Source organism: Sinohyriopsis cumingii, chromosome 8 (assembly GCF_028554795.1).
Source record: "Sinohyriopsis cumingii isolate HCF-2022 chromosome 8, ASM2855479v2, whole genome shotgun sequence".
Lineage (NCBI taxonomy): Eukaryota > Metazoa > Mollusca > Bivalvia > Unionida > Unionidae > Sinohyriopsis > Sinohyriopsis cumingii.
In genome coordinates this window covers 120,695,154-120,718,456 of record NC_142968.1, presented here as the reverse complement: position 1 = coordinate 120,718,456, position 23,303 = coordinate 120,695,154, and the positions used below count along the sequence as shown (strand labels likewise).

Below are 23,303 nucleotides of genomic sequence, written 5' to 3'. Positions count from 1 at the left end.
TACAGTTGCGACTGATATTTCATTTTATAGCATGATTGCAAAATTCACCAAATGACCGTGTCATGAAGTTTTCTTGCACATTTCGATACATTGTATAGGATTTTGTTAAGGACAGACTTTTAATTAAAGCAGCTTCAGTCAGTATTGTAACATCAATAGATCGCTTACATCACATCAAAAAAGATCGAATTATAATAATAAAAAATAAATAAAATAAAATAAAATAAAATAAAATAAAATAAAATTTTAAAAAGTAAATATTCTACCGTTTCAAGTTCAAACTTATGAATCCTGGATGAGCGAGGAGAACGGATGTTTCCATAACACCCCTTTGTGTTTCGCTGTTGCATGTAATCTACCAGACTCAAACTGCCTGAGATTAGTCTCAGAACTGCCTTTATTTTATAAAAAACGAATATCCTAAAATAACTTTCCCAAACCAATGATATGACAGCAAAATACGAACCGTCAAATTAGTCTGTGTCGAACCATCATAAATAAATGTGTTTGAATTATATGGTCAAACACAAGCATGAGCGATACTGTATCTCAAAACATGTTTTGAACATTTCAGCTATGAATGGCATAAAATAAGCAGGACTTAAGGTCTCACTCTAAGAAATGAAAATTTTACTGATCAAAAATAACTTCAAAGACAAGAGTCACATGTACTCGATGACTTCATGGTAGTAGTATCATCTATACAGATGAAATATGTGAAAACGAAAAGGAATGGAATATTTTTACCATTTTACTCGATTGTTTACTCCTCAAGTTGACGCATGCTATTAGCTTCGTCTCACAACTCTGATTAAGAAAGGCACTGGAGAGTAGGTCATTCCCAGAATTCCCTTCCGTTCTGGAAGCGGCTCGCCCTCTACCGGAAGAAATTCGAACCTTTGAGTGAGTGTGGCAAGAAAGAGAAATAACTCCATACGACTACACCTTCACCGAGGCACACACGCCTTCCGATGGAGAACGGAATATGCTCCTTTGGCTTTGATATGTGACCATCTGCATCTAAATACCTTTCTGGTCGGAAAACGTCTGGATCTTTAAAGGTTGAAGAATCGTGGAGTACTGAATGAAGATTTATGAGGATTGTTGTTCCTACAGGAATACGGTATCCCCGAAACAGGATTTCTTTCGATACGGCGTGGGGTACTGCAAGGGGAACCACGGGATAGACCCTCAATGTTTCCAAGATGGTGGCCTCCAAGTATGAGAGATATTCTTTATCTTTTAATCTGGGCAATCTTTCTCTACCAACCACTTTATCTATCTCCTCGAAGCACTTCTTCTGAATCTCTGGAAAATGAATAAAATGTAGTAATATCCATCTTATACTCGTCGCCGTAGTTTCGCTCCCGGCAGCGAATAAATCTCCAATCGACATGCATAACTGCAAGTCAGTAAAAGTGGAAACTTCGCCCTCTTGTTCTCTTCTGCCAGCCTCGGAGATATAGAGGTCAATGAAGTCACGCGCAGACCCATCCTCGAAAATGGTTTTATGTTCTTGAATCATACTTTCAAACCACCTGTATGTTTGCTTTGAATTCTCCTTTAGACGCCTCATTTTTAAAGGATCTCCAGGCAAATAATCAAGTAGAGGAAAACAATTCACGAGAACACTTGCATTGCCAAGAAGTGTCATTGCCTGATCCACGTTATCCAAAAAATCTCTGAAATTGGCGTCTGTATGCTTGAATCTTTTACCAAATACTATCTGGGAGATAACATTGGCAACGCATGTATTTACTATGCCTTTAGTTTGGAAAGGATGGCCATTTTGTTCTTCGAAAAGTTTTACCAATTCTTGAGCTTCCTCAAGTATATTCTGTTCGAATGACGAGCGCCCAAATCCGAATTCCTGCAACGCATTCACAGCAAAACGTCGGTGCTCCTTCCACAATGCTCCAGAAGTGACTATTATTCCTCTCTTTTCGGTCAGCATCTCTGACACGAAGTTTCTTGGTCTGTCTGAAAAAAAGCGACCATTTTGAACAAGAGCTTCCTTAATGGCACTGTATCCATTGATTACGATAATCAGCTTCCTGCCCATATATAAACTATATATATCTCCATGTTCGATCCGAAGTTTCTGAAAATATTCAAGAACATCCTTGTTAACAAGCGAAAGAATATTACCAAATATCGGGAAAACGGGCTTTGGGAATGGCGGAATGCCAGTTGGTAATTTGGTTATGTAATAAACCAACAGAAAAACCAAGAAGAAAAGAAAAGCTGAAGCTACGTTGACACTGTATATTAACTCTTCAAACATGCTTTACGATTCTGGCTAGCTTATTGTATTGTCCTTTCCTATCACTTTTGAGAATGGAACCAAGTAACTGTTAGCTATTTCTCTACGTGACAACTGGTTCAGCGAACAGGTTTGAGTCCACGTCTTTTTCTGTTTATGTTGCACTGGGAACGATGTGCATGCCTTGTATAAATATATGAGAATATGCCACAATGTCTTTTCCAGTGCCAGTACATTTAGCATGTATTGGGGTCAATGTAAAACTCCTTAACATGTAGGCTATAGTATGTAGCTCTAAATAGATCCTCGCTGTTCATGCTATCTGGAGCGTGCGGACTTCTTTGTTTGGAAATACAATAATTACGAGACTCCAATACCCTAGTTCTCTTATTTTCTCCACACCCTATGATCCTTGCAGGTACTACGTAAATCTATACGTCACTCGTCATTCAGATCCGACTTTGGGGAGTAGAATTACAGACTTAGACGGACAAGAACTGATATTGTATTATAGTCAATTATAGTGATACACATACCTACTATTTGAGAGTTTTGTTTGGTTTGAAAATTTGAAGCAATGCGCGGTATTAATATAAATGTTCTAGCCCTTCAATAGAGTGTCATTAAAGTTATAAAGTCATTGTGCAGAATATTCAGCCTAAAATGAATTCATGGGAGAATGCTAGATCAATAATTTTTACCAATTATCAATTATTTCTCACAGTAATAAAGTTTGTTACCCTTTTTTAAATTTCTTTTGAACTCGATATTGGCAAACATGTACAGTTCACTAGTGCCCATTGCTCCAATCTATATTCTAAAGTGTTTGAAGGAACAAAAATATAACATTAGAAATATTACCGTTTTTAATTATCGTGCTTTGCATATATTTATATAAAGTTAATTCATTTTGCATGAATCACATGCTTATAATGCTGAAAAATGTATCCTATCAATGGTTCATCTAAATGATCACTGCATTTGGTTAGGAATGTAATGTGGTTAATAGATTATGAAATGATGTTTCCTACTGGAGTGTAAAAGAATGAGACCTTAATGTTTAAAATGGGTATATCAAAATTGGCTACAATGGGACATTAACATGGGGAATACAGGGCCGGCACTTTGGCGACAATGGGACTTTAACATTGGAATAAAGGGCCACTTTAGCGACAATGGGACCTTAAAGTTAAAAAAATGGGTATATAAAAATTGATAACAGTGGGACTTTAACATGGGCATACATGGCCACTTACGGACAATGGGACAATAAAGTTCAAATAGGAAGTTTGCACTTTGGGGTCAATGGAAATTGAACATGGATAACGTCATGGGGTTTATAGGGTGAAATGCATTTATAGGGACAAAGGTTCATAGGGACAAACATAGACATACAGAAACAAACAAGTACACGTGCAAACAAAGAAGACGGAAACATACAGAAAATAAGAGAGAGATGTTCCAAAGAAAGACTCACAGATAGAATAGAGACTCCAATAAGAAAAGTCTATTGTTTGGGTACAAAATATTTAAGTATATACATGGGTTCTCTGACCTGTTCTATGGTCTAAGGATTATCCATATAATATATAGTCATTTGGACATGAAACAAACCTATTTAGAAGTTATTCAGTTCTTGGATCTAGTAAGCTACTTTTTAAAATTAAAGTTCATGCCTTAAAAAACACCTCATATACAATGTATTTACATTTCATAAAAAATGACATTTTCTTTCACGCACCATTTTTAAGAAATAGCTAAAGCAAGAAAAAACTATCAGATAGGACAAAGTTCATGTTTCTCTCTGTATCCGTCACACACGTTGTTTAAAATCTGGCCAGCTACCACTTGTGTCCCAGTGTAGATTTTTTTCATCACGAACTCCCTTTCATTCGTCATTCTTCTGTTATGTTCATCGTGCTAGGTACATTTATCGGTAAGCAGATCAAGTGCAGTCATTGTCTTCTTCCCATGTAGGTACAACGTATGCAATATGAATAGTCACTTTTCCATCGGTGATGTCAAATTTTCCTCTCATCGTCTGCACGTCTTCAATTGCCCTCAAAAGTTTGGAAGAAGTTAATTCTGCAGGTGTACTAAACCTGAGACATACAGGAGAGTTCAAACTGTCGTGATACATAGATAGGCTCAAACAACCACGATCATTGACTTGGTACTGTCGTTTGAGCTCCTCTAACAGTGAGTCAAATAAGTCCGTAATGAAACCTGCTGATTCCTCGGGTGGAATGTCACACGCGGCGTCTTTAAATTGCACTGTGTAGGAGTAAGTTGTCGTCCTAAATTTTCTCAAAATCGCTATCTGAGTCATTTGGATGCTAAAATACTCCTTTAGGGCTACTGAATCCTTTCCGTTCTTGGACGCACTTTGCTGTGACGATATGGTGATGGTGAAAGAAGCCAGCGATGTTTGTTCCTTCTCTTTTTTCATCTGCGTAGAGTGATTCATCTTTTTCGGCGCTTGCTCTCGCAATGAAGTGTCGTTCCTGGAAGTCGAACCTTTTAATTCTGGTTGATATCAAAGTGTCCATAAGGTAAAGTCTTGTAGTCTGGAAGTTGCACTGATTGCACATAGTTTTCCATGGCGTTAGCAAATAAACAACTAAGACGTCGTAATTCGTTGGTGATGTGATCGTTACACACAGCATCGCACTCGAGTTTCTCATTGGACTTGAGCCTCTCATTCAATTCTTGCTGACTCGAAGTCATCTTAAGTGTTGGTGGCTATTGTCTTGGAACCAAATTGTTTTATACCAGTGTGTCCGTACGGTAAAGTGAAGTGGTTGGGAAGTCGCACTCGTTTCTAATACACGACTTGATGCACTTTTTACTAAGGTCGATTGATGATCTGGTGTTTGGCTCAACGTACAATCTTGTGAGCTTGGTAGGTGGTCACTTGGAAATCTTGATTCTTTCCAGACTGCAAGACTTCTTTCAAAACCCCAAAGTTCACCACCTGACTGGTGCGATAATTGAGAGTCAATTCTTTCACTTTACACTTAGAATCTTGTCGTTGGGGTGCTCGTCCGTCTAGGCTCCTAAACGGTCTCCTTCGACCTCAGGGTGTCGGTGACCCAAGCGATCGATTTAGATGCAACTGTCCGTGTCAAAATAAAGGACACGATCTCCAAATTGGTGTAACGCTTCGTACAATTTTAAGCGAGCATGGGCTGTCACGTAAGCCGCAATGATGACATTTCCAAATTCGTCGGCTTCTACAAAGTCCAATTCTTCTTCGTAATTGACCGGGATCAAGTCCTCACGAAGGACGTCCACGCGTTTCATGTATTTGGTTTTGTCGTGAATCTTCTGGAAGTAGCGGGAAGGTTCTGTCAAATACACCGTCTTGGATAAGCTCGGTCATTGTTCCATTTCGCCCTACAAGCAATTTAATCTTCATTAAACGTGGCAGTTTGCAAGTGTTACTTTCCTTTTGCATTATTGTCAATGGCTGCTTGCAAGTGCTACATTCATAATTCTAGTCATGAATGTGCTATTCTTCATTGACGCTAGCTGTAAATGTCTGCTTGCAAGTGCTTAGATCTACTTTTCTTCTGCGTCATTGTATTCTGTTTAGAAACTTGCCACATTACAACTGCATCATTCCAACTGCTGTTCCCATACAGATGTGGCCTTAAAACAATGTAAATACTAAATTTTATCAGTATCGTCTTTATTTTCCAACATGTGTCGCCATTTGGTGTCATGATGGCATACTAAAGATTAGCATGACATTATGAAAAAAGACGGCGCTCTAAATTTCTAAAGTGTTTCCTTCACCAGAAATAATTATTGCTCCCCACGGAGCTTTACAGCATTCATTTTATGTCGATAAATATTGTACTTCTTTTAGTTCCTTTTTTAAGGTGTACGTTAGCAACGAAGTTTTAATCCTTCTCTAAAACCACTTGCTTTCTCAGAGATCTAAGTGATTTACAGCACCTTACGAAAAGAAAGACGCATAAAATTACAGCAGTGTGGTCCATCTTCTTCAGCCCCAGTTTTGACGCACTTAAGTATTTACTTTCACCGTTTAAGAAATCTACTTCTTAGTGATATGTATCATTACATTTGGAAACATCAGTTACTTTTGCAAATTAAGGATCAGAAACGACGAATATATATTCCCTCTTAACACTTCTTAACGAGCTTTCATCAGACGAACCCTGGTTGTACCTATTGTATTGTACGTCACCCATTTTGACGCACCTCACAGACGTTCATCCTTTCCTATAATACTATTGTACATAAACTCAGACGAAAATAATATGCTTCATAGCAACATCAACAGCACATAAAAAAGTTTGTAGGTAAAATGACATTTAAAAGAATTTAATTCTTAAAGGTTTTCTTATTCTTATCACAATCTTCATTTTTTAAGATATTTTGTCACAAAAGCCGAAATAATCAAATTGTGGAAAATCAAGTTTGTTTCGTGATAACACTGTTTACTTGCGATTAGAAGTACTAGATTTAGTGTACAATTATTTTTCAATACTTAATTTGCATTTTTAATGTACATAACCTCCACCTCTAACCTTTGAATGTATTTATATATAACAACAGCCTTAAAACCGGTTTGCATCCTTTAAAATTTGTGTCTCTAAAACTGAAAATAATTAGAGACAAAGGACATTATGTTACAGGAGATTTTACTTTTATTTATTGTAATTCTTATCATTATCAAACCAATTAAAAATAATAAATTGATTCAAGAATTAAAAGATATAAACATAGCACCCTAAGGTTCTAATTATTCAGCTGCTCATTGTCACATTGTAATATAAACTTTAAAAGAATTTTTGAAATATGAATGTGGTGACTCATGATGCCGACTTTTTAAGTGTGGTGCTCTTTGCAATATAAAAGTAGTTTAGTGAATTATCTTTGATGAGAGAGAGAGAGAGAGAGAGAGCATCAAAACTACATATTTCATTAAGTTATTGTAATTGTATACATGTATCCTGGGTCGGAAAACGTGTTTTGGGGCATTCTTAGGATCTTTCCTTCAGCAAGTTATCAACATGAGAAAAAACTCTACTGTACTTGCTTGATGATTATACAGGATAGAATTTTATTGATCACTGTCTTTTTATTTGGTTTGATTGTGTTTAATTGCCTACATGTATCCTGGGTAGTTAGTGGTGTTTTGGGACAGTCTTTTGCTGTTTTGGGGTAACCATGGGGTCTTTCATTTGGTGATAATTACCAACATGATTACACAACGCAGGAATTTACTGATCAAGTCTTTTTAAGGTTTGATTCATTATAATTGTATACATATATCCTGGGTATTTGAGAGTGTTTGCTAGCAGTCTTGTGTTAGCCCTATGACTTTCAGGGTGATAGGCAGACAGATTAAACTGTTGGATGTCTAATTCATACATAAGTTGTTGGAAATGATCTAACATAAAATTGCTGTACAGATTTGGGGAGACAAACAACTGTTAAAAAACATTACCTAAACTATTAGAACAGTCTTTGCTTTAATATTTACCAAAGGAATAGCCTATATAAATCTTGAGGACGCACACATTATGGTCAACAAGTATTGGTTGCTTGATTTGGTATTAGGTACGGAACCGACAGTAAATTTTTATGCTAAATGGCTTGTGTAATGGTCAAATGCAGGAATAGGTTGCAGATGTGCCAAAGATATCTTCTGATTGGTATTTCCAACCATTTGACAAGTGTAACAAGATCTATGGTACTTATAAACATCAATTTTTTTTTTCGGCAAATAAAAATGATTGAGGATCTTGTGATAAGTCTCACTGACACCAACCTGACCAGCTAGACTATGAATTTCGTGTCTATACGACTTGGGAACAACAATTTCATTGCTTACTGACCACTCATCAACAGCAGGTACATCAAATGATCTCCACAAAGTAACAAACTGGTACTTGTTTAACTTCAAGACTAGACAATCCAGGTGTTTGTTCCTTATAAATGCCTACGTGAATGGTAATTGTTGTTTTAGACTAATTCATCTAACAATATTGTTTTTATGAAAGCCGGTTTCCATGAAATATTAATTTTTCTTCAATATTTCCTTTCAAAAGCTAAACACAGGACTGTATATAGTTTTTAATTATTTATTTTGCTTTATTGCATAGTTGTTTTGTGCTGATATTTTTTGTGTCATGACAATATTAACTTATATTTTAAACAGGATAAAATAACGATAAGATCACAGACAAATGAAAATAAATATGGGGGTTGGAGGGGGTGGGGGGCGATAGATGCTACAACAGCCTGAGCTGTGAGCAGCCTTAAGAACTTTTAAAGTGTTTAAAAAAATATGTGGGGGGGGTACTCTTCTAACAGAAAACAATCACATCTGTAGAAGATACATGTAAAAATTTGTACTAATCTTTTTAACTACTACATTCATTTCATATCCAAATGTATCAGGGAAGTTTGGTAATGTATTGTAGCAGTAATAATAAAAACAAATTGAGCTGGTTACTGGTAGCGGTAGAAACATTATTTGTATTCAATATATTTTATTTTTATATTTGCTACCAAAGGAGACTGATGTTTTATCAGTGAAGTACCTTACACTCAATCATCTTATCTGTACTATATACAAATGTAGTTTCTAGTTTGATATCTGTGGAAATAAAGCATCTCATAATTGTATGGAAATGTTCTTTATGTTTAGATACAAAAAATATATTTCATACTGTTAGAATTAATTTCTTATATAGTAAAATAAGTTCGTATTTTTGTATGTGATGTGCTTGTTGCAAGTCATTTGCCTCCTGCTATTGAATTGGAATTTGACATTTTAAATGAATTTGTCTTCTGAAATAATTAAAGATAATACTGGGAGCACCCCACCCCATCCCATCATAAGGTGGTCTACGAGACCTTTACGACGCATTTTTCTTTACCTGTCCACTAGTCACTTTACAAACATTAAAACTAATACACAAGCAATCGTAACATGGGTGACTCGTGGAAATTTCAGTTTTATTGCGAAATACATCACATGCATAATTGGATGTAGTATTCTGTGAGAACTTTCCATTACGTTTTTGCAGAATGATTTTAGGAGGCTATATCACCAATTCACTCTAGTGATATTTTACAATAGTGGGTTTTTTTTCCTATGGAAGCAATTATTTCAATGAGATGTGTCTTTTTGAAATTTCGTAAGGATAATATACCATACAAACTTAAGAGTCGTGATATTTTTAAAAGTAGCAGAAAATGCAAACAAGTGTAAAGAAAATAGACGAGAAAGAAAATACAGCAAATCAAGAACATGTATCGCTACTAGAAATACCCAAGTCGCAACATGTGGCATACAGTGAAGTGAAGAGGAGCCAGAAATCAAAATGGCTACTATTATCTCAAACTATGGCAGAGGAGCTGATAAAGTAGCACAGACTTGCGTACAATCGATGAATGAACGTTGCAAATATTAGAATACAAAAGTTGTGGTCAAATGATGGCGGAGAAACTTTTCCGTTAAACTAATGCTAGGGAATCGAACTTAGAGGATCTTAGCTTAGTTTGTATTCATCAGGGAATTGTGTGATAGATAAATGATCCCATGCATACAATTTACCTATGATGGGTGTTTGGTTATAATTTGCATGAGTTTTCTAAATGTATTAGCATAGAATGCTGTATCCTGGTGTCAGGATAATGTTCCTGGGTGGGACATGATGTTATATGTCTGCGGAATGATGCCTCAGTGCTAGACATAACTATAAACTGGCAAATGCAGACATCGTGGCGATATGACTGAAACAATGTTAAGCTACGTTAAAATCCTAATCATACACACACACACACCACGTTTAAAAACAAGAAAAACAATTAAACATATAAGCTAGTTAGGATACGTCTGAAAGTAAACGATGCCATTATATATGTGGCACTCAATGGAACTAATCGATTGATGACATGTTCTGTGTATTTTATTATGGTCGTATGATTCATTTTTCTTCAACTTTCTCACAACCTCTTCATTTCATTTTGCATAATGTTAACGCACGATCGGCTGTCCGTTTCGTCTTCAATATCTTGATCTCAAATAGGCTTGACAGTATTCCTAATTTTATCGGCAAAATATGAGATGAAACGATTACCAAGTCTGTCATTTCTACGGAATTCAAAATGCTGACGCCACGCGTCACGAATCAAATAATGAGGTTTCCGATTTATGTCTCCGTCCAGATATTTTATCTTAAGCCTTTCTTAATTTAGTTTTAGTGTTCCACAGAACTTCCCTGCATCCAGTTCCACAGCTTTTCCAAATTACTGAGTTGTTAATGTGGCCCAGGTGGATGGAGCGTTCGGACTGGATGCGCGACGCCGCCGGTTCGAATCGCAGCCAAGCCATACAAATTGTTTTTATAAAAATGATACTAACAGCTGCCTAGCAAGGCGTTCAGCCTTAAGAGGTTAGTGTTAGGACTGTTCGACCTGGTGTCCGGATAATACGATTGGGTAGGACGTTATGTTACATGTCTGAGGCACGATTCCTCACTGCTAGACATTAATATAAACTGCCACATTACAGACATAGTAGCAATATGACTGAAAAACTGTTAAAGCTACTTTATAAACCCAAAATTACACACAAACACACACTACAATATAGCATGATCAGCTTAACTTCAAACTTTGCTTTCTTGGAATGAAATGAAAAGCGTGGAGATTAATTGGTGCTTTATTTCAAGATGTTAAAACCATCGTTTGGCTTCACGGAAAATATATCAGGCAAAGTGCTTAAGAGTTTGTTCAGTTTCTTATTCAAGCTTGAATACAGGTTGGTACCTTAAGTATCCCATGTGTTCCACTGGCTAATGACACGACGCTGCTATCCTCATTAATTAATGACATGCGTATTCTGCTTCGAAACCTGTACGACTTTAGGTCTCACTGGATAGCTTCGTATTTTGAATCCACCCTAATTTTTAAGGTAGAAGGCATGAACCTAATTATCATAAACCTAGGATTTATAAATTCACACAAAAGCTAAACATGTAATGTGGTTTAGATTTACTTTGAGTTAGGCTTGAAAATGAGTTGGCTTGTTTGGTGACTGTCTGTCATAGTTAGACTAGCACTGGAGATTAAATGCTTAGCTTGGGCTGCAAGTGAACAGCAGACATGGCTTACGTTTTTACGTATGTCTGCTACAAAGGTAAATATCTAAAAATCGAGATGGTAGTGGGGTGATGAAAAGTATGCTAATTTATTTAAGTACTAGTGAACTTAATTCATTCATAAGGCACATGCTGATTATTTTAGCTGCCTTGTCACAGGAAAATATTCAAAATAGTTTTGTGCTGTAAAAAAATGAATGTTTGCATTCATTTTTTTTACAGCACAAAGCTATTTTGAATATTTTCCTTTAACAAGGCAGCTAAAAGAGGGGTTGTGGCAGTGTTGGTTCACTATAAAAGCCACCAGTTGTATAAGGAATTAACCTGATTGCCTCATTCAAAATCTCACATGCATGCTTTCTACAAAAATCATTGGTTTGGTTTTATTTGTATCTTCAGTGTAAAATTATTCTCATTTTTCTGCAATAGGTCATTGTCGGATGAAAATTCACCAGATAAACTGTTCAGCGGGACATTACAGCTAAGTGGAGACTGCGATACGATGCTGATGAAATCAGTATTGTCAAATTTTCAAAGAACAGATTCCAGTAAGAAACTTCGTTCGCGTTTGGATATACTGAGAGTCCTACGGTTTCGTGAAGAACATACCTTTGGATTTGGATTCCTCTTTCCTCTGACCTTTCTAATACTGTTACAGTGACCATTACTGGTTAATAAAACGCATCGACATTTGATTCCCTTTTAGTGACTGGTGTAGGAAAGGATGGTATGAATTGTTACGTATATTTAATTTACATAGTTTGTTAGTATTTTTAAAACTTCATTACATGCTTTGGATAATGTGACATTGTATGTTGGACCTGACCTTGTTAAATAATCAAGTTCGTTTTTTACCTGACTGTATTATTGACTTTGGGTTTGCAGTGAATATGTTTACCTAATTTGAATCGTGAACTTTAGAAATTCCATATGAATTGCCGGGTCTACCTGTAAACGTTCTAGAAGGTTATTTTTCCATTAGTTAAGGAATTTTTAGAAATGTTAATTGTGACCTGAGGTCAGGTGGAAGACTAAATAATCTTGTGACTGGAAAAATTATACATTCGTTCTTTAAAATGTTGGCAGTATCTAAGGTATTATGTTGTGTACAGTAATACATTTCTGTTGGATTGTTTTTTTGTTTTTTTCTTTCTTCAAATTAATTAATTTAAAGTGATTCTGCTCTAGAAATACAAAAGTCTCATCAAAAATAATATTCTTGGAAATAGAAACTTGAAAGTATACTGAAGTTTCAAATAAGGATTTAATGTTTGGACTGAAGTTTTGTGATCCAACAAAAGACTGTTGCCACACCAGCATTATACGGGCCACCACGGCCAGATCAACAATTTGATCATTGGATTTAATTAGGATTTCGACAAAAGTTTGTTTAGAACTTTAATTATTAGAACTTGCGTCTGCAATTCTAGGATTATTTGAGACTTAATTCACAATACCGTAAGTTCCTATTGGTACATTTCACTTTGTATTCTAGGGAAATAAATTATTTGTTAATTATTACAAAGCCTGTTGCTTCTCACTATTTTCTATGACTTATTTTAAGACCACATATAGTAATACTAAACTGGTTCCGAAGTTTCTGGAAACACTCGAGAACATCCTTGTTATCAAACTTATGGTGGAATATCGGATGGCCATTTGGTTACGAAGTAAATAAATAAAAGCAAACAGAAGAATACCAGCACCGTGGTTACATTTACACTTTTTGATAGATCTTCAAAAACATGATGAACAATTATGGTTACACAGTTTTGAACTTTATACGCATGTGATCCTCGTTCAGATTTTGAGGCGCAATTTTCTCGTCACATGAAAATGGAACCCAGTAAATGAGAGGTAATACCGTATTTAAAACAAAATCAATATACCGCTTTATATACACGTCTTCCTGCTTTTGTAACAGTGGATATGATATGCAGTATTTATATAAGGTGGTTGCAGCACAGGAGTCTGACGTTTTATCAATAAAGTACGGCTAAATCTCTGACAATATGAAATCACCTTATCGGTTGTATAAATGAACACAATGAGTGGAACGGCGATCACAACCCTCCGCTCCATTCGACTTTTCTCACGTGTTTTTTATCGCTTCAGAATCGCAAGGAGACTGGAAAACTACACATATACATTCAAAAGACAGTGACATACCAATGCATAACTCTCAGACGACCATTTCATTAATCCAGTCTGGCGAATTAACCTTTATTTTCCCCACTGCAGTCAAAAACCCTCACATATAAAATCCATTAGACGGAAGTAGCCCATTCTACCGCGGGCTGAATGACATTATGAAAGTAATTTAACAAGATAAAATGTTTAGCTTGCTTTTTATTTCAGATTGTATCATTTTATAATTTTATATAAATTTCCAGAACAGAAATATGTAGTTGAATTTCGGATAGCAGAAATAATTGTTGATGACGTCATCACAATTCAAATATTAAAAACGGATGCTGGACCCGGTAGATTGAACGAAATGTTCATCGATTTTCTAGAGGTTGCCACCTGCTACGATTATTTGTTGTTTGTACTTATATGTTTTCATAAAAGAAAATAATAGTGGACAAGACAGCATGATACTTGTATGAGATGTATTAGTTATTATGATGATAATCATTGAATTAAAACAACAGTAGGATAGGAGAATAGCTGATACTTTATACCACTGATTAACCAATGATGATGATGTGTGAGAGAGAGAGAGAGAGAGAGAGAGAGAGAGAGAGAGAATTGCGAATGATAAAATCAATACGTAATACGATACATTACAATGAATGACATCGCGAGAGAGAAAATAATGATTCATGTATGATTTTCCGATGATGATAGAGAGAGCAAAGCAGATGACGAATGAAAAATTTACTTATATTAAGCAGTCTAGTTTCCTATTTCCATTAATTGTACAACATATAATTTTTATAAACCATTCTGAGAGTCAAAGTTATTCAACTCACATTGGAACGAGACAAGGATGTCCCAGATGATGGTAATGTACAACAGGAACATGACTACCTATGACCTACACATAATGTGAGTCAAAAATGCTCACAAGATTAAAAATATGGTATATGCAAATTGCCAATTTACAAAGTACACAAGTGTTAGGTTCTGAACAAAGTATATTAATGAATTCAAGGAAATGTTATGATGCTATAATATTTCATATTATTGTTATTGCATAGTGTGACATAGGAAAATATTTACATTACAAACACATATAGAGTAATGAAGAACTCATCTGGTAATTTGTAAAAATATAATGGAGCCTAATTAAAATTTAGCTGAAATTGTACAACAAAGAAGTTTAGTGCATAAAGCAAATGGAAATGTACCAGTTTATTATGGATAATTTCAGTTATTATGACAATATGCACCATCTGACTTGTATAATTTCTAACCCTTATTCTTTCTGAAGCTCAGCTATGACGAACAGGCCAATGTACTCAATTAAATATCATAAAAGATAAAAGACAGATAATAGAGGTAGAAGCCACAAATGCACATTGGTCAGCATGCCAGACATGTGACTTAAAATATATGGGTTCAAATCCTACCATCAAATCAGGCTGGATCAGCATCCACAGTGTCAAAAGTGTCCATGGTGTCATAACCGGGGCTCAGATTAAACATTTTGGGGGTTATGATGCATAAATGAAGGTAAAGGGAAACACTGCTTAGTACAGAGCTCCATTATAATGTATTTCCTGTTATATGGCACATACTGTCATGTACCCTATTTTATTATATTGTAGTAAAATTATGTGTGTCATATTCTTCAGTATGAGAAGATAAGGCAGTATATTCCATGGCTGGTATGGACAGTGTTATAATGAAGGAGAGCTTTAATAAAGAGGAACACAGAACATGTCAGGTTCACATATGCTGAACTTTCCACAACCTACACCAGCACTGCTCAGTGAACATATACCATGATCATATGAGCATGCACTGCCTTGTAAGACAACGAATTCTCTTCTAAGTTGTTTTTTGTGTCAATAATGTACAAGACAACCCTAACTAAACCATTAACAGTTGAGAGAAATAACAATGGTGGTTATGTTACTACAGATATTGCCTATAAAGATTGCACACCACTAAAAAGGTTAAATTCAAAGAAACATTTAGTATATCTTTATTCACTGACATGAGTGCAGAGTGTTTAGTTTAGATTTTACATTAAATCAAACGTAAATCAGAACTCAAGTAAATGGAATAATACTGTCTGTGAATTTATAAATAGTACCAAAAAACCCATAAAGATATGGAAGGGAAGTAAAACTTGCTCAAGTCAATATGTACCCAAGTCAAAACATAACTAAATTAATGTAACCCAACCCAAAATAAAGCTAGTCCCAAACATGTAAGGTTTGGTGATATATTGTACAATTTTAAGTTCGTGTGTTTAAAGTTACATATATCAGTCCATACTTCTTCTTTGTAAGTTGTTAATAGAAACAGGTGGTTTCAGACAGTTTTATTTGTATCACTATAGAAAAGATACTTTGAATAATATAACATCATGGCCATTGAAATATCGTTTGTTACTGAACCCTATAATTTAATTTGGAATAACTCGACACCGTTCTTTACGAAATGCACTTTTGCAAATTAAGTATGTCTGAAAGTAATGAAAAATAAGACAAATCAGAGACAATGATTTAACTTCGGACACATTATTTGAGAATTTGATCTGGCTTATGAAAAAGGCAAAGTTAAATAAAACTTTTATTGCATAAAGAAAATGTTTATACAACAAAACACAAACTATGACAAAACTATGGGTTATTCACATATGCATGAAAATCAATGAAGTCTGCTTAGTAGTAAAACATCAATGGATAACATTGAAGGGTACTTCACTCTGCAGTAAGTAATATTTAATGGAATATTTTCAAATTATTGCCATCCATTTAAATGTGGATCTTGTATCATTGCTTAATGAATACTGTAGTAAAACAGTTAATCACAGTGGATACCATGCAGGCATTTGTGGATGTGAATAGTTGCATGAAAACATTAAAAACAATTATTTAGATTTTTATGTATGTCACATTTTAATTTAGTTTTTTTCTGTATGTACAAAAACAGAATTTCCAATAATAGACCTAAATTTATCAAATTGTCAGTATGTCACGTTTATTGCATAACCCCTACTCAGCATGATGAATTGAATTTTCAGTATAAAAAAACAAATGTCTTTTTCTAGACGATAAATACAGTAGTTAAATAAAAAGTTTCAGTACCAATGCACCAGTAAAGAAAATATTCTTCAAAATCCATGCACAAAATTAATCTGCAACATGATGAATAAAACAAACACAACAATACTATTCTAAAATATCAGATTACAATCTCAGTCCCAGTCGCTAGATTTACCTTGAAAAAAAACAACATTCTGCCATTGTATAGTTAAAATGGACAATGCTTGTGCCCACTCTCTTGCTCCCTCTCATGATATGTGACTCAGTTATGGTGACAATTAACTACTCATGATATGTGAATCAGTTATTGTGACAATTAACTACTCATGATACGTGACTCAGTTATTGTGACAATTAACTACTCATGATAAAAACAAATGCTGAAAAGACTGAGAACAGAGAAAGCGCCCTAAATTAAACTGGATTGCAGTGTGAGATTGTGCATGAGTGTTGGCATGTATTTCCAGTTCACTTGTCAGTAGGCATTAAATCTGATTAATATAAAATTAAATTTTGTAAGGCTACTATGCAGACAGCTGCAAGAGTACCTACTGCAAGACAACTGTTGGTCAGTGAGCTTTTAAGAAACTGATAATTATCATTCAACTAATCTATTGATATTAATTTTCCTAGAATAAAAAATAACACATATTCTGCGCCGTGTTCGCTACAATTATTAGACCCTAACGCATATTTACTGCAGGGTAGAAACTGGTAGAATGGGCTACTACCGTCTAGTGTTCATTTATATAATCGATAAGATGATTTCATGTCGTCAGAGATTTCGCCGTACTTTATTAATAAAACGTCAGACTATTGTGGTTACAGGTACTTCTGTACTTAACACCGCGTAAAGCTTACATGTTTACTTGCACTTCTTGCAGTTGTCGAAATGCTATGCAATCTTTATATAACTCATTCAGTACATACAGTAAAAAAAATCACAATACAGGGGTGAATTTTTGTAAATATTGTGTGGGGAGGGGGATATGTAAAGAAGTCTGTGAGAGGTCTGTGGAGCGAAGCTCCCAATGTGAGCCCAGCGAAGATCTGACAGCAACCGCTTTGGGGACATGTTGTGGTAACCTATATTATTACCATAATCGCTAATTTAATCAACCAATCAAATTGCATCTTATATCTTCGCGTTTCGAGACTTAGCAGTGTGGGTGTGGATGAATTGTATCTGATACGTGCAATGCGTTTGTGTGGAAGGCTACAAGTTGATATGGGCTAAGAGTTCCATATATAAAGTGATTATCCATCCTGAACGAAGAATGAGAGAAATAAGGTTGTTCATATCGTAAACCAAAGCTATACAACATGCTTGTATAGCATGTAGTCCAGAAATGCCGCCTTCACCGCAGTGTACGTCCTGAACGGGACATACCATTAGCATAACGTTTATTAAAGGCCCAGCATAAACGTCTTGTTTAATGCCTTCTCCCATGCTTGAAAATAAACCTCTTGTTTGATGCCTTCTCCAATGCCTGAAAAAACTCTCTCTTGGGAAAAAAATGCCAAGATGATATATATGGAACGCTCATTCCATCCCAAGATGTACACAATATTGAGAAGGAAATAATCGGATTTCTCTGCATTGATTATACGTCACATAATGAAGGAAGTTAGGTTGTTCATGTCCTGAAGCAAAAACCAAACCTACGGAATATATTTTGTAGTGCTGCTTACAGGAACGTCGCCATCTCTGCGGCTGATGTCCTGAACTCTTAGCAAGGCTTGCACTTGGGGCTTAATGTAAGTTGTGGAACTGGTAATCTACCCCCTATAGAAATGCAATCAATTTATAGAAATGACGTTTAAATGCAAATAAATTGTATGCTACTGGCCGAAATCATACGTGGCAATCACGGTTCGATAACTGCATCAATTCGAATGAATTCACTTGAATTCACACAATGTTGCATGCAACATATAAATCGTTTAGACTAAATTTGCCACTGAAATAAAAAGTGGATGGTTGAATTTAAATACAGAACAAATTCGATTCATGAAGGTCCAAGTTTGAAGCCTTAAGCAAAACTAAATGCTGGTTACATACGGGTAAAACGGTAGCCACCTAGCGAGTAGACATGTAATTGTATATATACACACACAGAAGGACGTTTTGTTGTCTTTCAGTGAGGGCTAGTTTCGGAGGAAGAAGAGAGAGATATCACTAATGTTAATGTGACCAGGTAATGTATTTGACAGACAAACGATACTGCTAAGATAAAACCACGTGAACACCGTACAATTTTCATGGAAAGCATTGTATCTCTATTCTGATAATTTGCTAACAGATTGATATATAATCCAGGTGTCACAACCTCACTCTGATCGTAACGATATCGCAAAGATGGAGTTTATCAAATTCAATTTTCATAAATCGATAAAAAGGATAAATGACAAAATATCTTTTTTTTTTCCACAGAATTCCGACTGTTAACGGCTAAATAATTTTTGCATCCATGTTCAGAATCCGATGTGATTTTAGTTAATATGACTACTGCATGAACTTCATCCACCACAATGACTACTGTGTGAACTACACAGTGCAATCAGAGGGAGGAGAAATGCGGGGGTTGATGAGAAGAAAAAGAAGGAACATTAAGTGACTAAGGTGGACGCAATAAGTCCTCTCGCACCGAAACCAAAAGAGAACTGCAGTCCTAACATAAGTTAAAGCAAATCTTTCTTGTACTGGAATTCTGGGTCGAACCTCCCCACTTAGTTGGCTACGTCCAGTTGCTCGTGTATCTCTCACAGTAAGTACGTGTCACTCAGCACTGCATAATAATAATAATAATAATAATAATAATAATAATAAAGTTCCTCATAATTAGCAATATATCCTTTAGAGAATATATTCACATTCAGGCTGTGTTTCCGGTATAAAATCGAATTCTGACGACTAAAACCGTGCTCCAGCAAACTGCTTGTTACGAGTATCAAGGACATTCAAAGTTTTCTCTTTAATGAATGTTTGGAAAGTCTAATTGATTGGCATTTGTATATGGCTGTGCTATATCCTTGTTAACCAGATTTACAACGAAGAATTTCTTTAGTTATAAATAAATGCAATCAAAATAGTCCGACTGCAAAATTCTTGTTAAGCTTGTACCTAGACTTAAAATATATGCAAGAATCACCAGGTTTTCGGTACAACAAAACGAAATGAAATCTAGTTTTACCTGTACATAAGTACATGTAATGCTTTCCTATAGAATGAAAATTAAATATAAATACCAAATCCACGAGCATTTCCATTACCTAAAATATACCATGAGTGTACGGTCTTAGAAATGCACGTACAGTTGCGACTGATATTTCATTTTATAGCATGATTGCAAAATTCACCAAATGACCGTGTCATGAAGTTTTCTTGCACATTTCGATACATTGTATAGGATTTTGTTAAGGACAGACTTTTAATTAAAGCAGCTTCAGTCAGTATTGTAACATCAATAGATCGCTTACATCACATCAAAAAAGATCGAATTATAATAATAAAAAATAAATAAAATAAAATAAAATAAAATAAAATAAAATAAAATTTTAAAAAGTAAATATTCTACCGTTTCAAGTTCAAACTTATGAATCCTGGATGAGCGAGGAGAACGGATGTTTCCATAACGCCCCTTTGTGTTTCGCTGTTGCATGTAATCTACCAGACTCAAACTGCCTGAGATTAGTCTCAGAACTGCCTTTATTTTATAAAAAACGAATATCCTAAAATAACTTTCCCAAACCAATGATATGACAGCAAAATACGAACCGTCAAATTAGTCTGTGTCGAACCATCATAAATAAATGTGTTTGAATTATATGGTCAAACACAAGCATGAGCGATACTGTATCTCAAAACATGTTTTGAACATTTCAGCTATGAATGGCATAAAATAAGCAGGACTTAAGGTCTCACTCTAAGAAATGAAAATTTTACTGATCAAAAATAATTTCAAAGACAAGAGTCACATGTACTCGATGACTTCATGGTAGTAGTATCATCTATACAGATGAAATATGTGAAAACGAAAAGGAATGGAATATTTTTACCATTTTACTCGATTGTTTACTCCTCAAGTTGACGCATGCTATTAGCTTCGTCTCACAACTCTGATTAAGAAAGGCACTGGAGAGTAGGTCATTCCCAGAATTCCCTTCCGTTCTGGAAGCGGCTCGCCCTCTACCGGAAGAAATTCGAACCTTTGAGTGAGTGTGGCAAGAAAGAGAAATAACTCCATACGAGCTACACCTTCACCGAGGCACACACGCCTTCCGATGGAGAACGGAATATGCTCCTTTGGCTTTGATATGTGACCATCTGCATCTAAATACCTTTCTGGTCGGAAAACGTCTGGATCTTTAAAGGTTGAAGAATCGTGGAGTACTGAATGAAGATTTATGAGGATTGTTGTTCCTACAGGAATACGGTATCCCCGAAACAGGATTTCTTTCGATACGGCGTGGGGTACTGCAAGGGGAACCACGGGATAGACCCTCAATGTTTCCAAGATGGTGGCCTCCAAGTATGAGAGATATTCTTTATCTTTTAATCTGGGCAATCTTTCTCTACCAACCACTTTATCTATCTCCTCGAAGCACTTCTTCTGAATCTCTGGAAAATGAATAAAATGTAGTAATATCCATCTTATACTCGTCGCCGTAGTTTCGCTCCCGGCAGCGAATAAATCTCCAATCGACATGCATAACTGCAAGTCAGTAAAAGTGGAAACTTCGCCCTCTTGTTCTCTTCTGCCAGCCTCGGAGATATAGAGGTCAATGAAGTCACGCGCAGACCCATCCTCGAAAATGGTTTTATGTTCTTGAATCATACTTTCAAACCACCTGTATGTTTGCTTTGAATTCTCCTTTAGACGCCTCATTTTTAAAGGATCTCCAGGCAAATAATCAAGTAGAGGAAAACAATTCACGAGAACACTTGCATTGCCAAGAAGTGTCATTGCCTGATCCACGTTATCCAAAAAATCTCTGAAATTGGCGTCTGTATGCTTGAATCTTTTACCAAATACTATCTGGGAGATAACATTGGCAACGCATGTATTTACTATGCCTTTAGTTTGGAAAGGATGGCCATTTTGTTCTTCGAAAAGTTTTACCAATTCTTGAGCTTCCTCAAGTATATTCTGTTCGAATGACGAGCGCCCAAATCCGAATTCCTGCAACGCATTCACAGCAAAACGTCGGTGCTCCTTCCACAATGCTCCAGAAGTGACTATTATTCCTCTCTTTTCGGTCAGCATCTCTGACACGAAGTTTCTTGGTCTGTCTGAAAAAAAGCGACCATTTTGAACAAGAGCTTCCTTAATGGCACTGTATCCATTGATTACGATAATCAGCTTCCTGCCCATATATAAACTATATATATCTCCATGTTCGATCCGAAGTTTCTGAAAATATTCAAGAACATCCTTGTTAACAAGCGAAAGAATATTACCAAATATCGGGAAAACGGGCTTTGGGAATGGCGGAATGCCAGTTGGTAATTTGGTTATGTAATAAACCAACAGAAAAACCAAGAAGAAAAGAAAAGCTGAAGCTACGTTGACACTGTATATTAACTCTTCAAACATGCTTTACGATTCTGGCTAGCTTATTGTATTGTCCTTTCCTATCACTTTTGAGAATGGAACCAAGTAACTGTTAGCTATTTCTCTACGTGACAACTGGTTCAGCGAACAGGTTTGAGTCCACGTCTTTTTCTGTTTATGTTGCACTGGGAACGATGTGCATGCCTTGTATAAATATATGAGAATATGCCACAATGTCTTTTCCAGTGCCAGTACATTTAGCATGTATTGGGGTCAATGTAAAACTCCTTAACATGTAGGCTATAGTATGTAGCTCTAAATAGATCCTCGCTGTTCATGCTATCTGGAGCGTGCGGACTTCTTTGTTTGGAAATACAATAATTACGAGACTCCAATACCCTAGTTCTCTTATTTTCTCCACACCCTATGATCCTTGCAGGTACTACGTAAATCTATACGTCACTCGTCATTCAGATCCGACTTTGGGGAGTAGAATTACAGACTTAGACGGACAAGAACTGATATTGTATTATAGTCAATTATAGTGATACACATACCTACTATTTGAGAGTTTTGTTTGGTTTGAAAATTTGAAGCAATGCGCGGTATTAATATAAATGTTCTAGCCCTTCAATAGAGTGTCATTAAAGTTATAAAGTCATTGTGCAGAATATTCAGCCTAAAATGAATTCATGGGAGAATGCTAGATCAATAATTTTTACCAATTATCAATTATTTCTCACAGTAATAAAGTTTGTTACCCTTTTTTAAATTTCTTTTGAACTCGATATTGGCAAACATGTACAGTTCACTAGTGCCCATTGCTCCAATCTATATTCTAAAGTGTTTGAAGGAACAAAAATATAACATTAGAAATATTACCGTTTTTAATTATCGTGCTTTGCATATATTTATATAAAGTTAATTCATTTTGCATGAATCACATGCTTATAATGCTGAAAAATGTATCCTATCAATGGTTCATCTAAATGATCACTGCATTTGGTTAGGAATGTAATGTGGTTAATAGATTATGAAATGATGTTTCCTACTGGAGTGTAAAAGAATGAGACCTTAATGTTTAAAATGGGTATATCAAAATTGGCTACAATGGGAC

General features: G+C 35.6%; 2 pseudogenes; both read right to left on the bottom strand.

The window, feature by feature from the left end:
- Positions 1 to 679: 679 nt before the first annotated feature.
- Positions 680 to 2,406, bottom strand: LOC149794521 (cytochrome P450 2U1 pseudogene; annotated as a pseudogene).
- An 18,325-nt stretch (positions 2,407 to 20,731) lies between these two features.
- LOC149794520 (cytochrome P450 2U1 pseudogene) lies at positions 20,732 to 22,006 on the bottom strand (annotated as a pseudogene).
- Between the last annotated feature and the right edge of the window lie 1,297 nt (positions 22,007 to 23,303).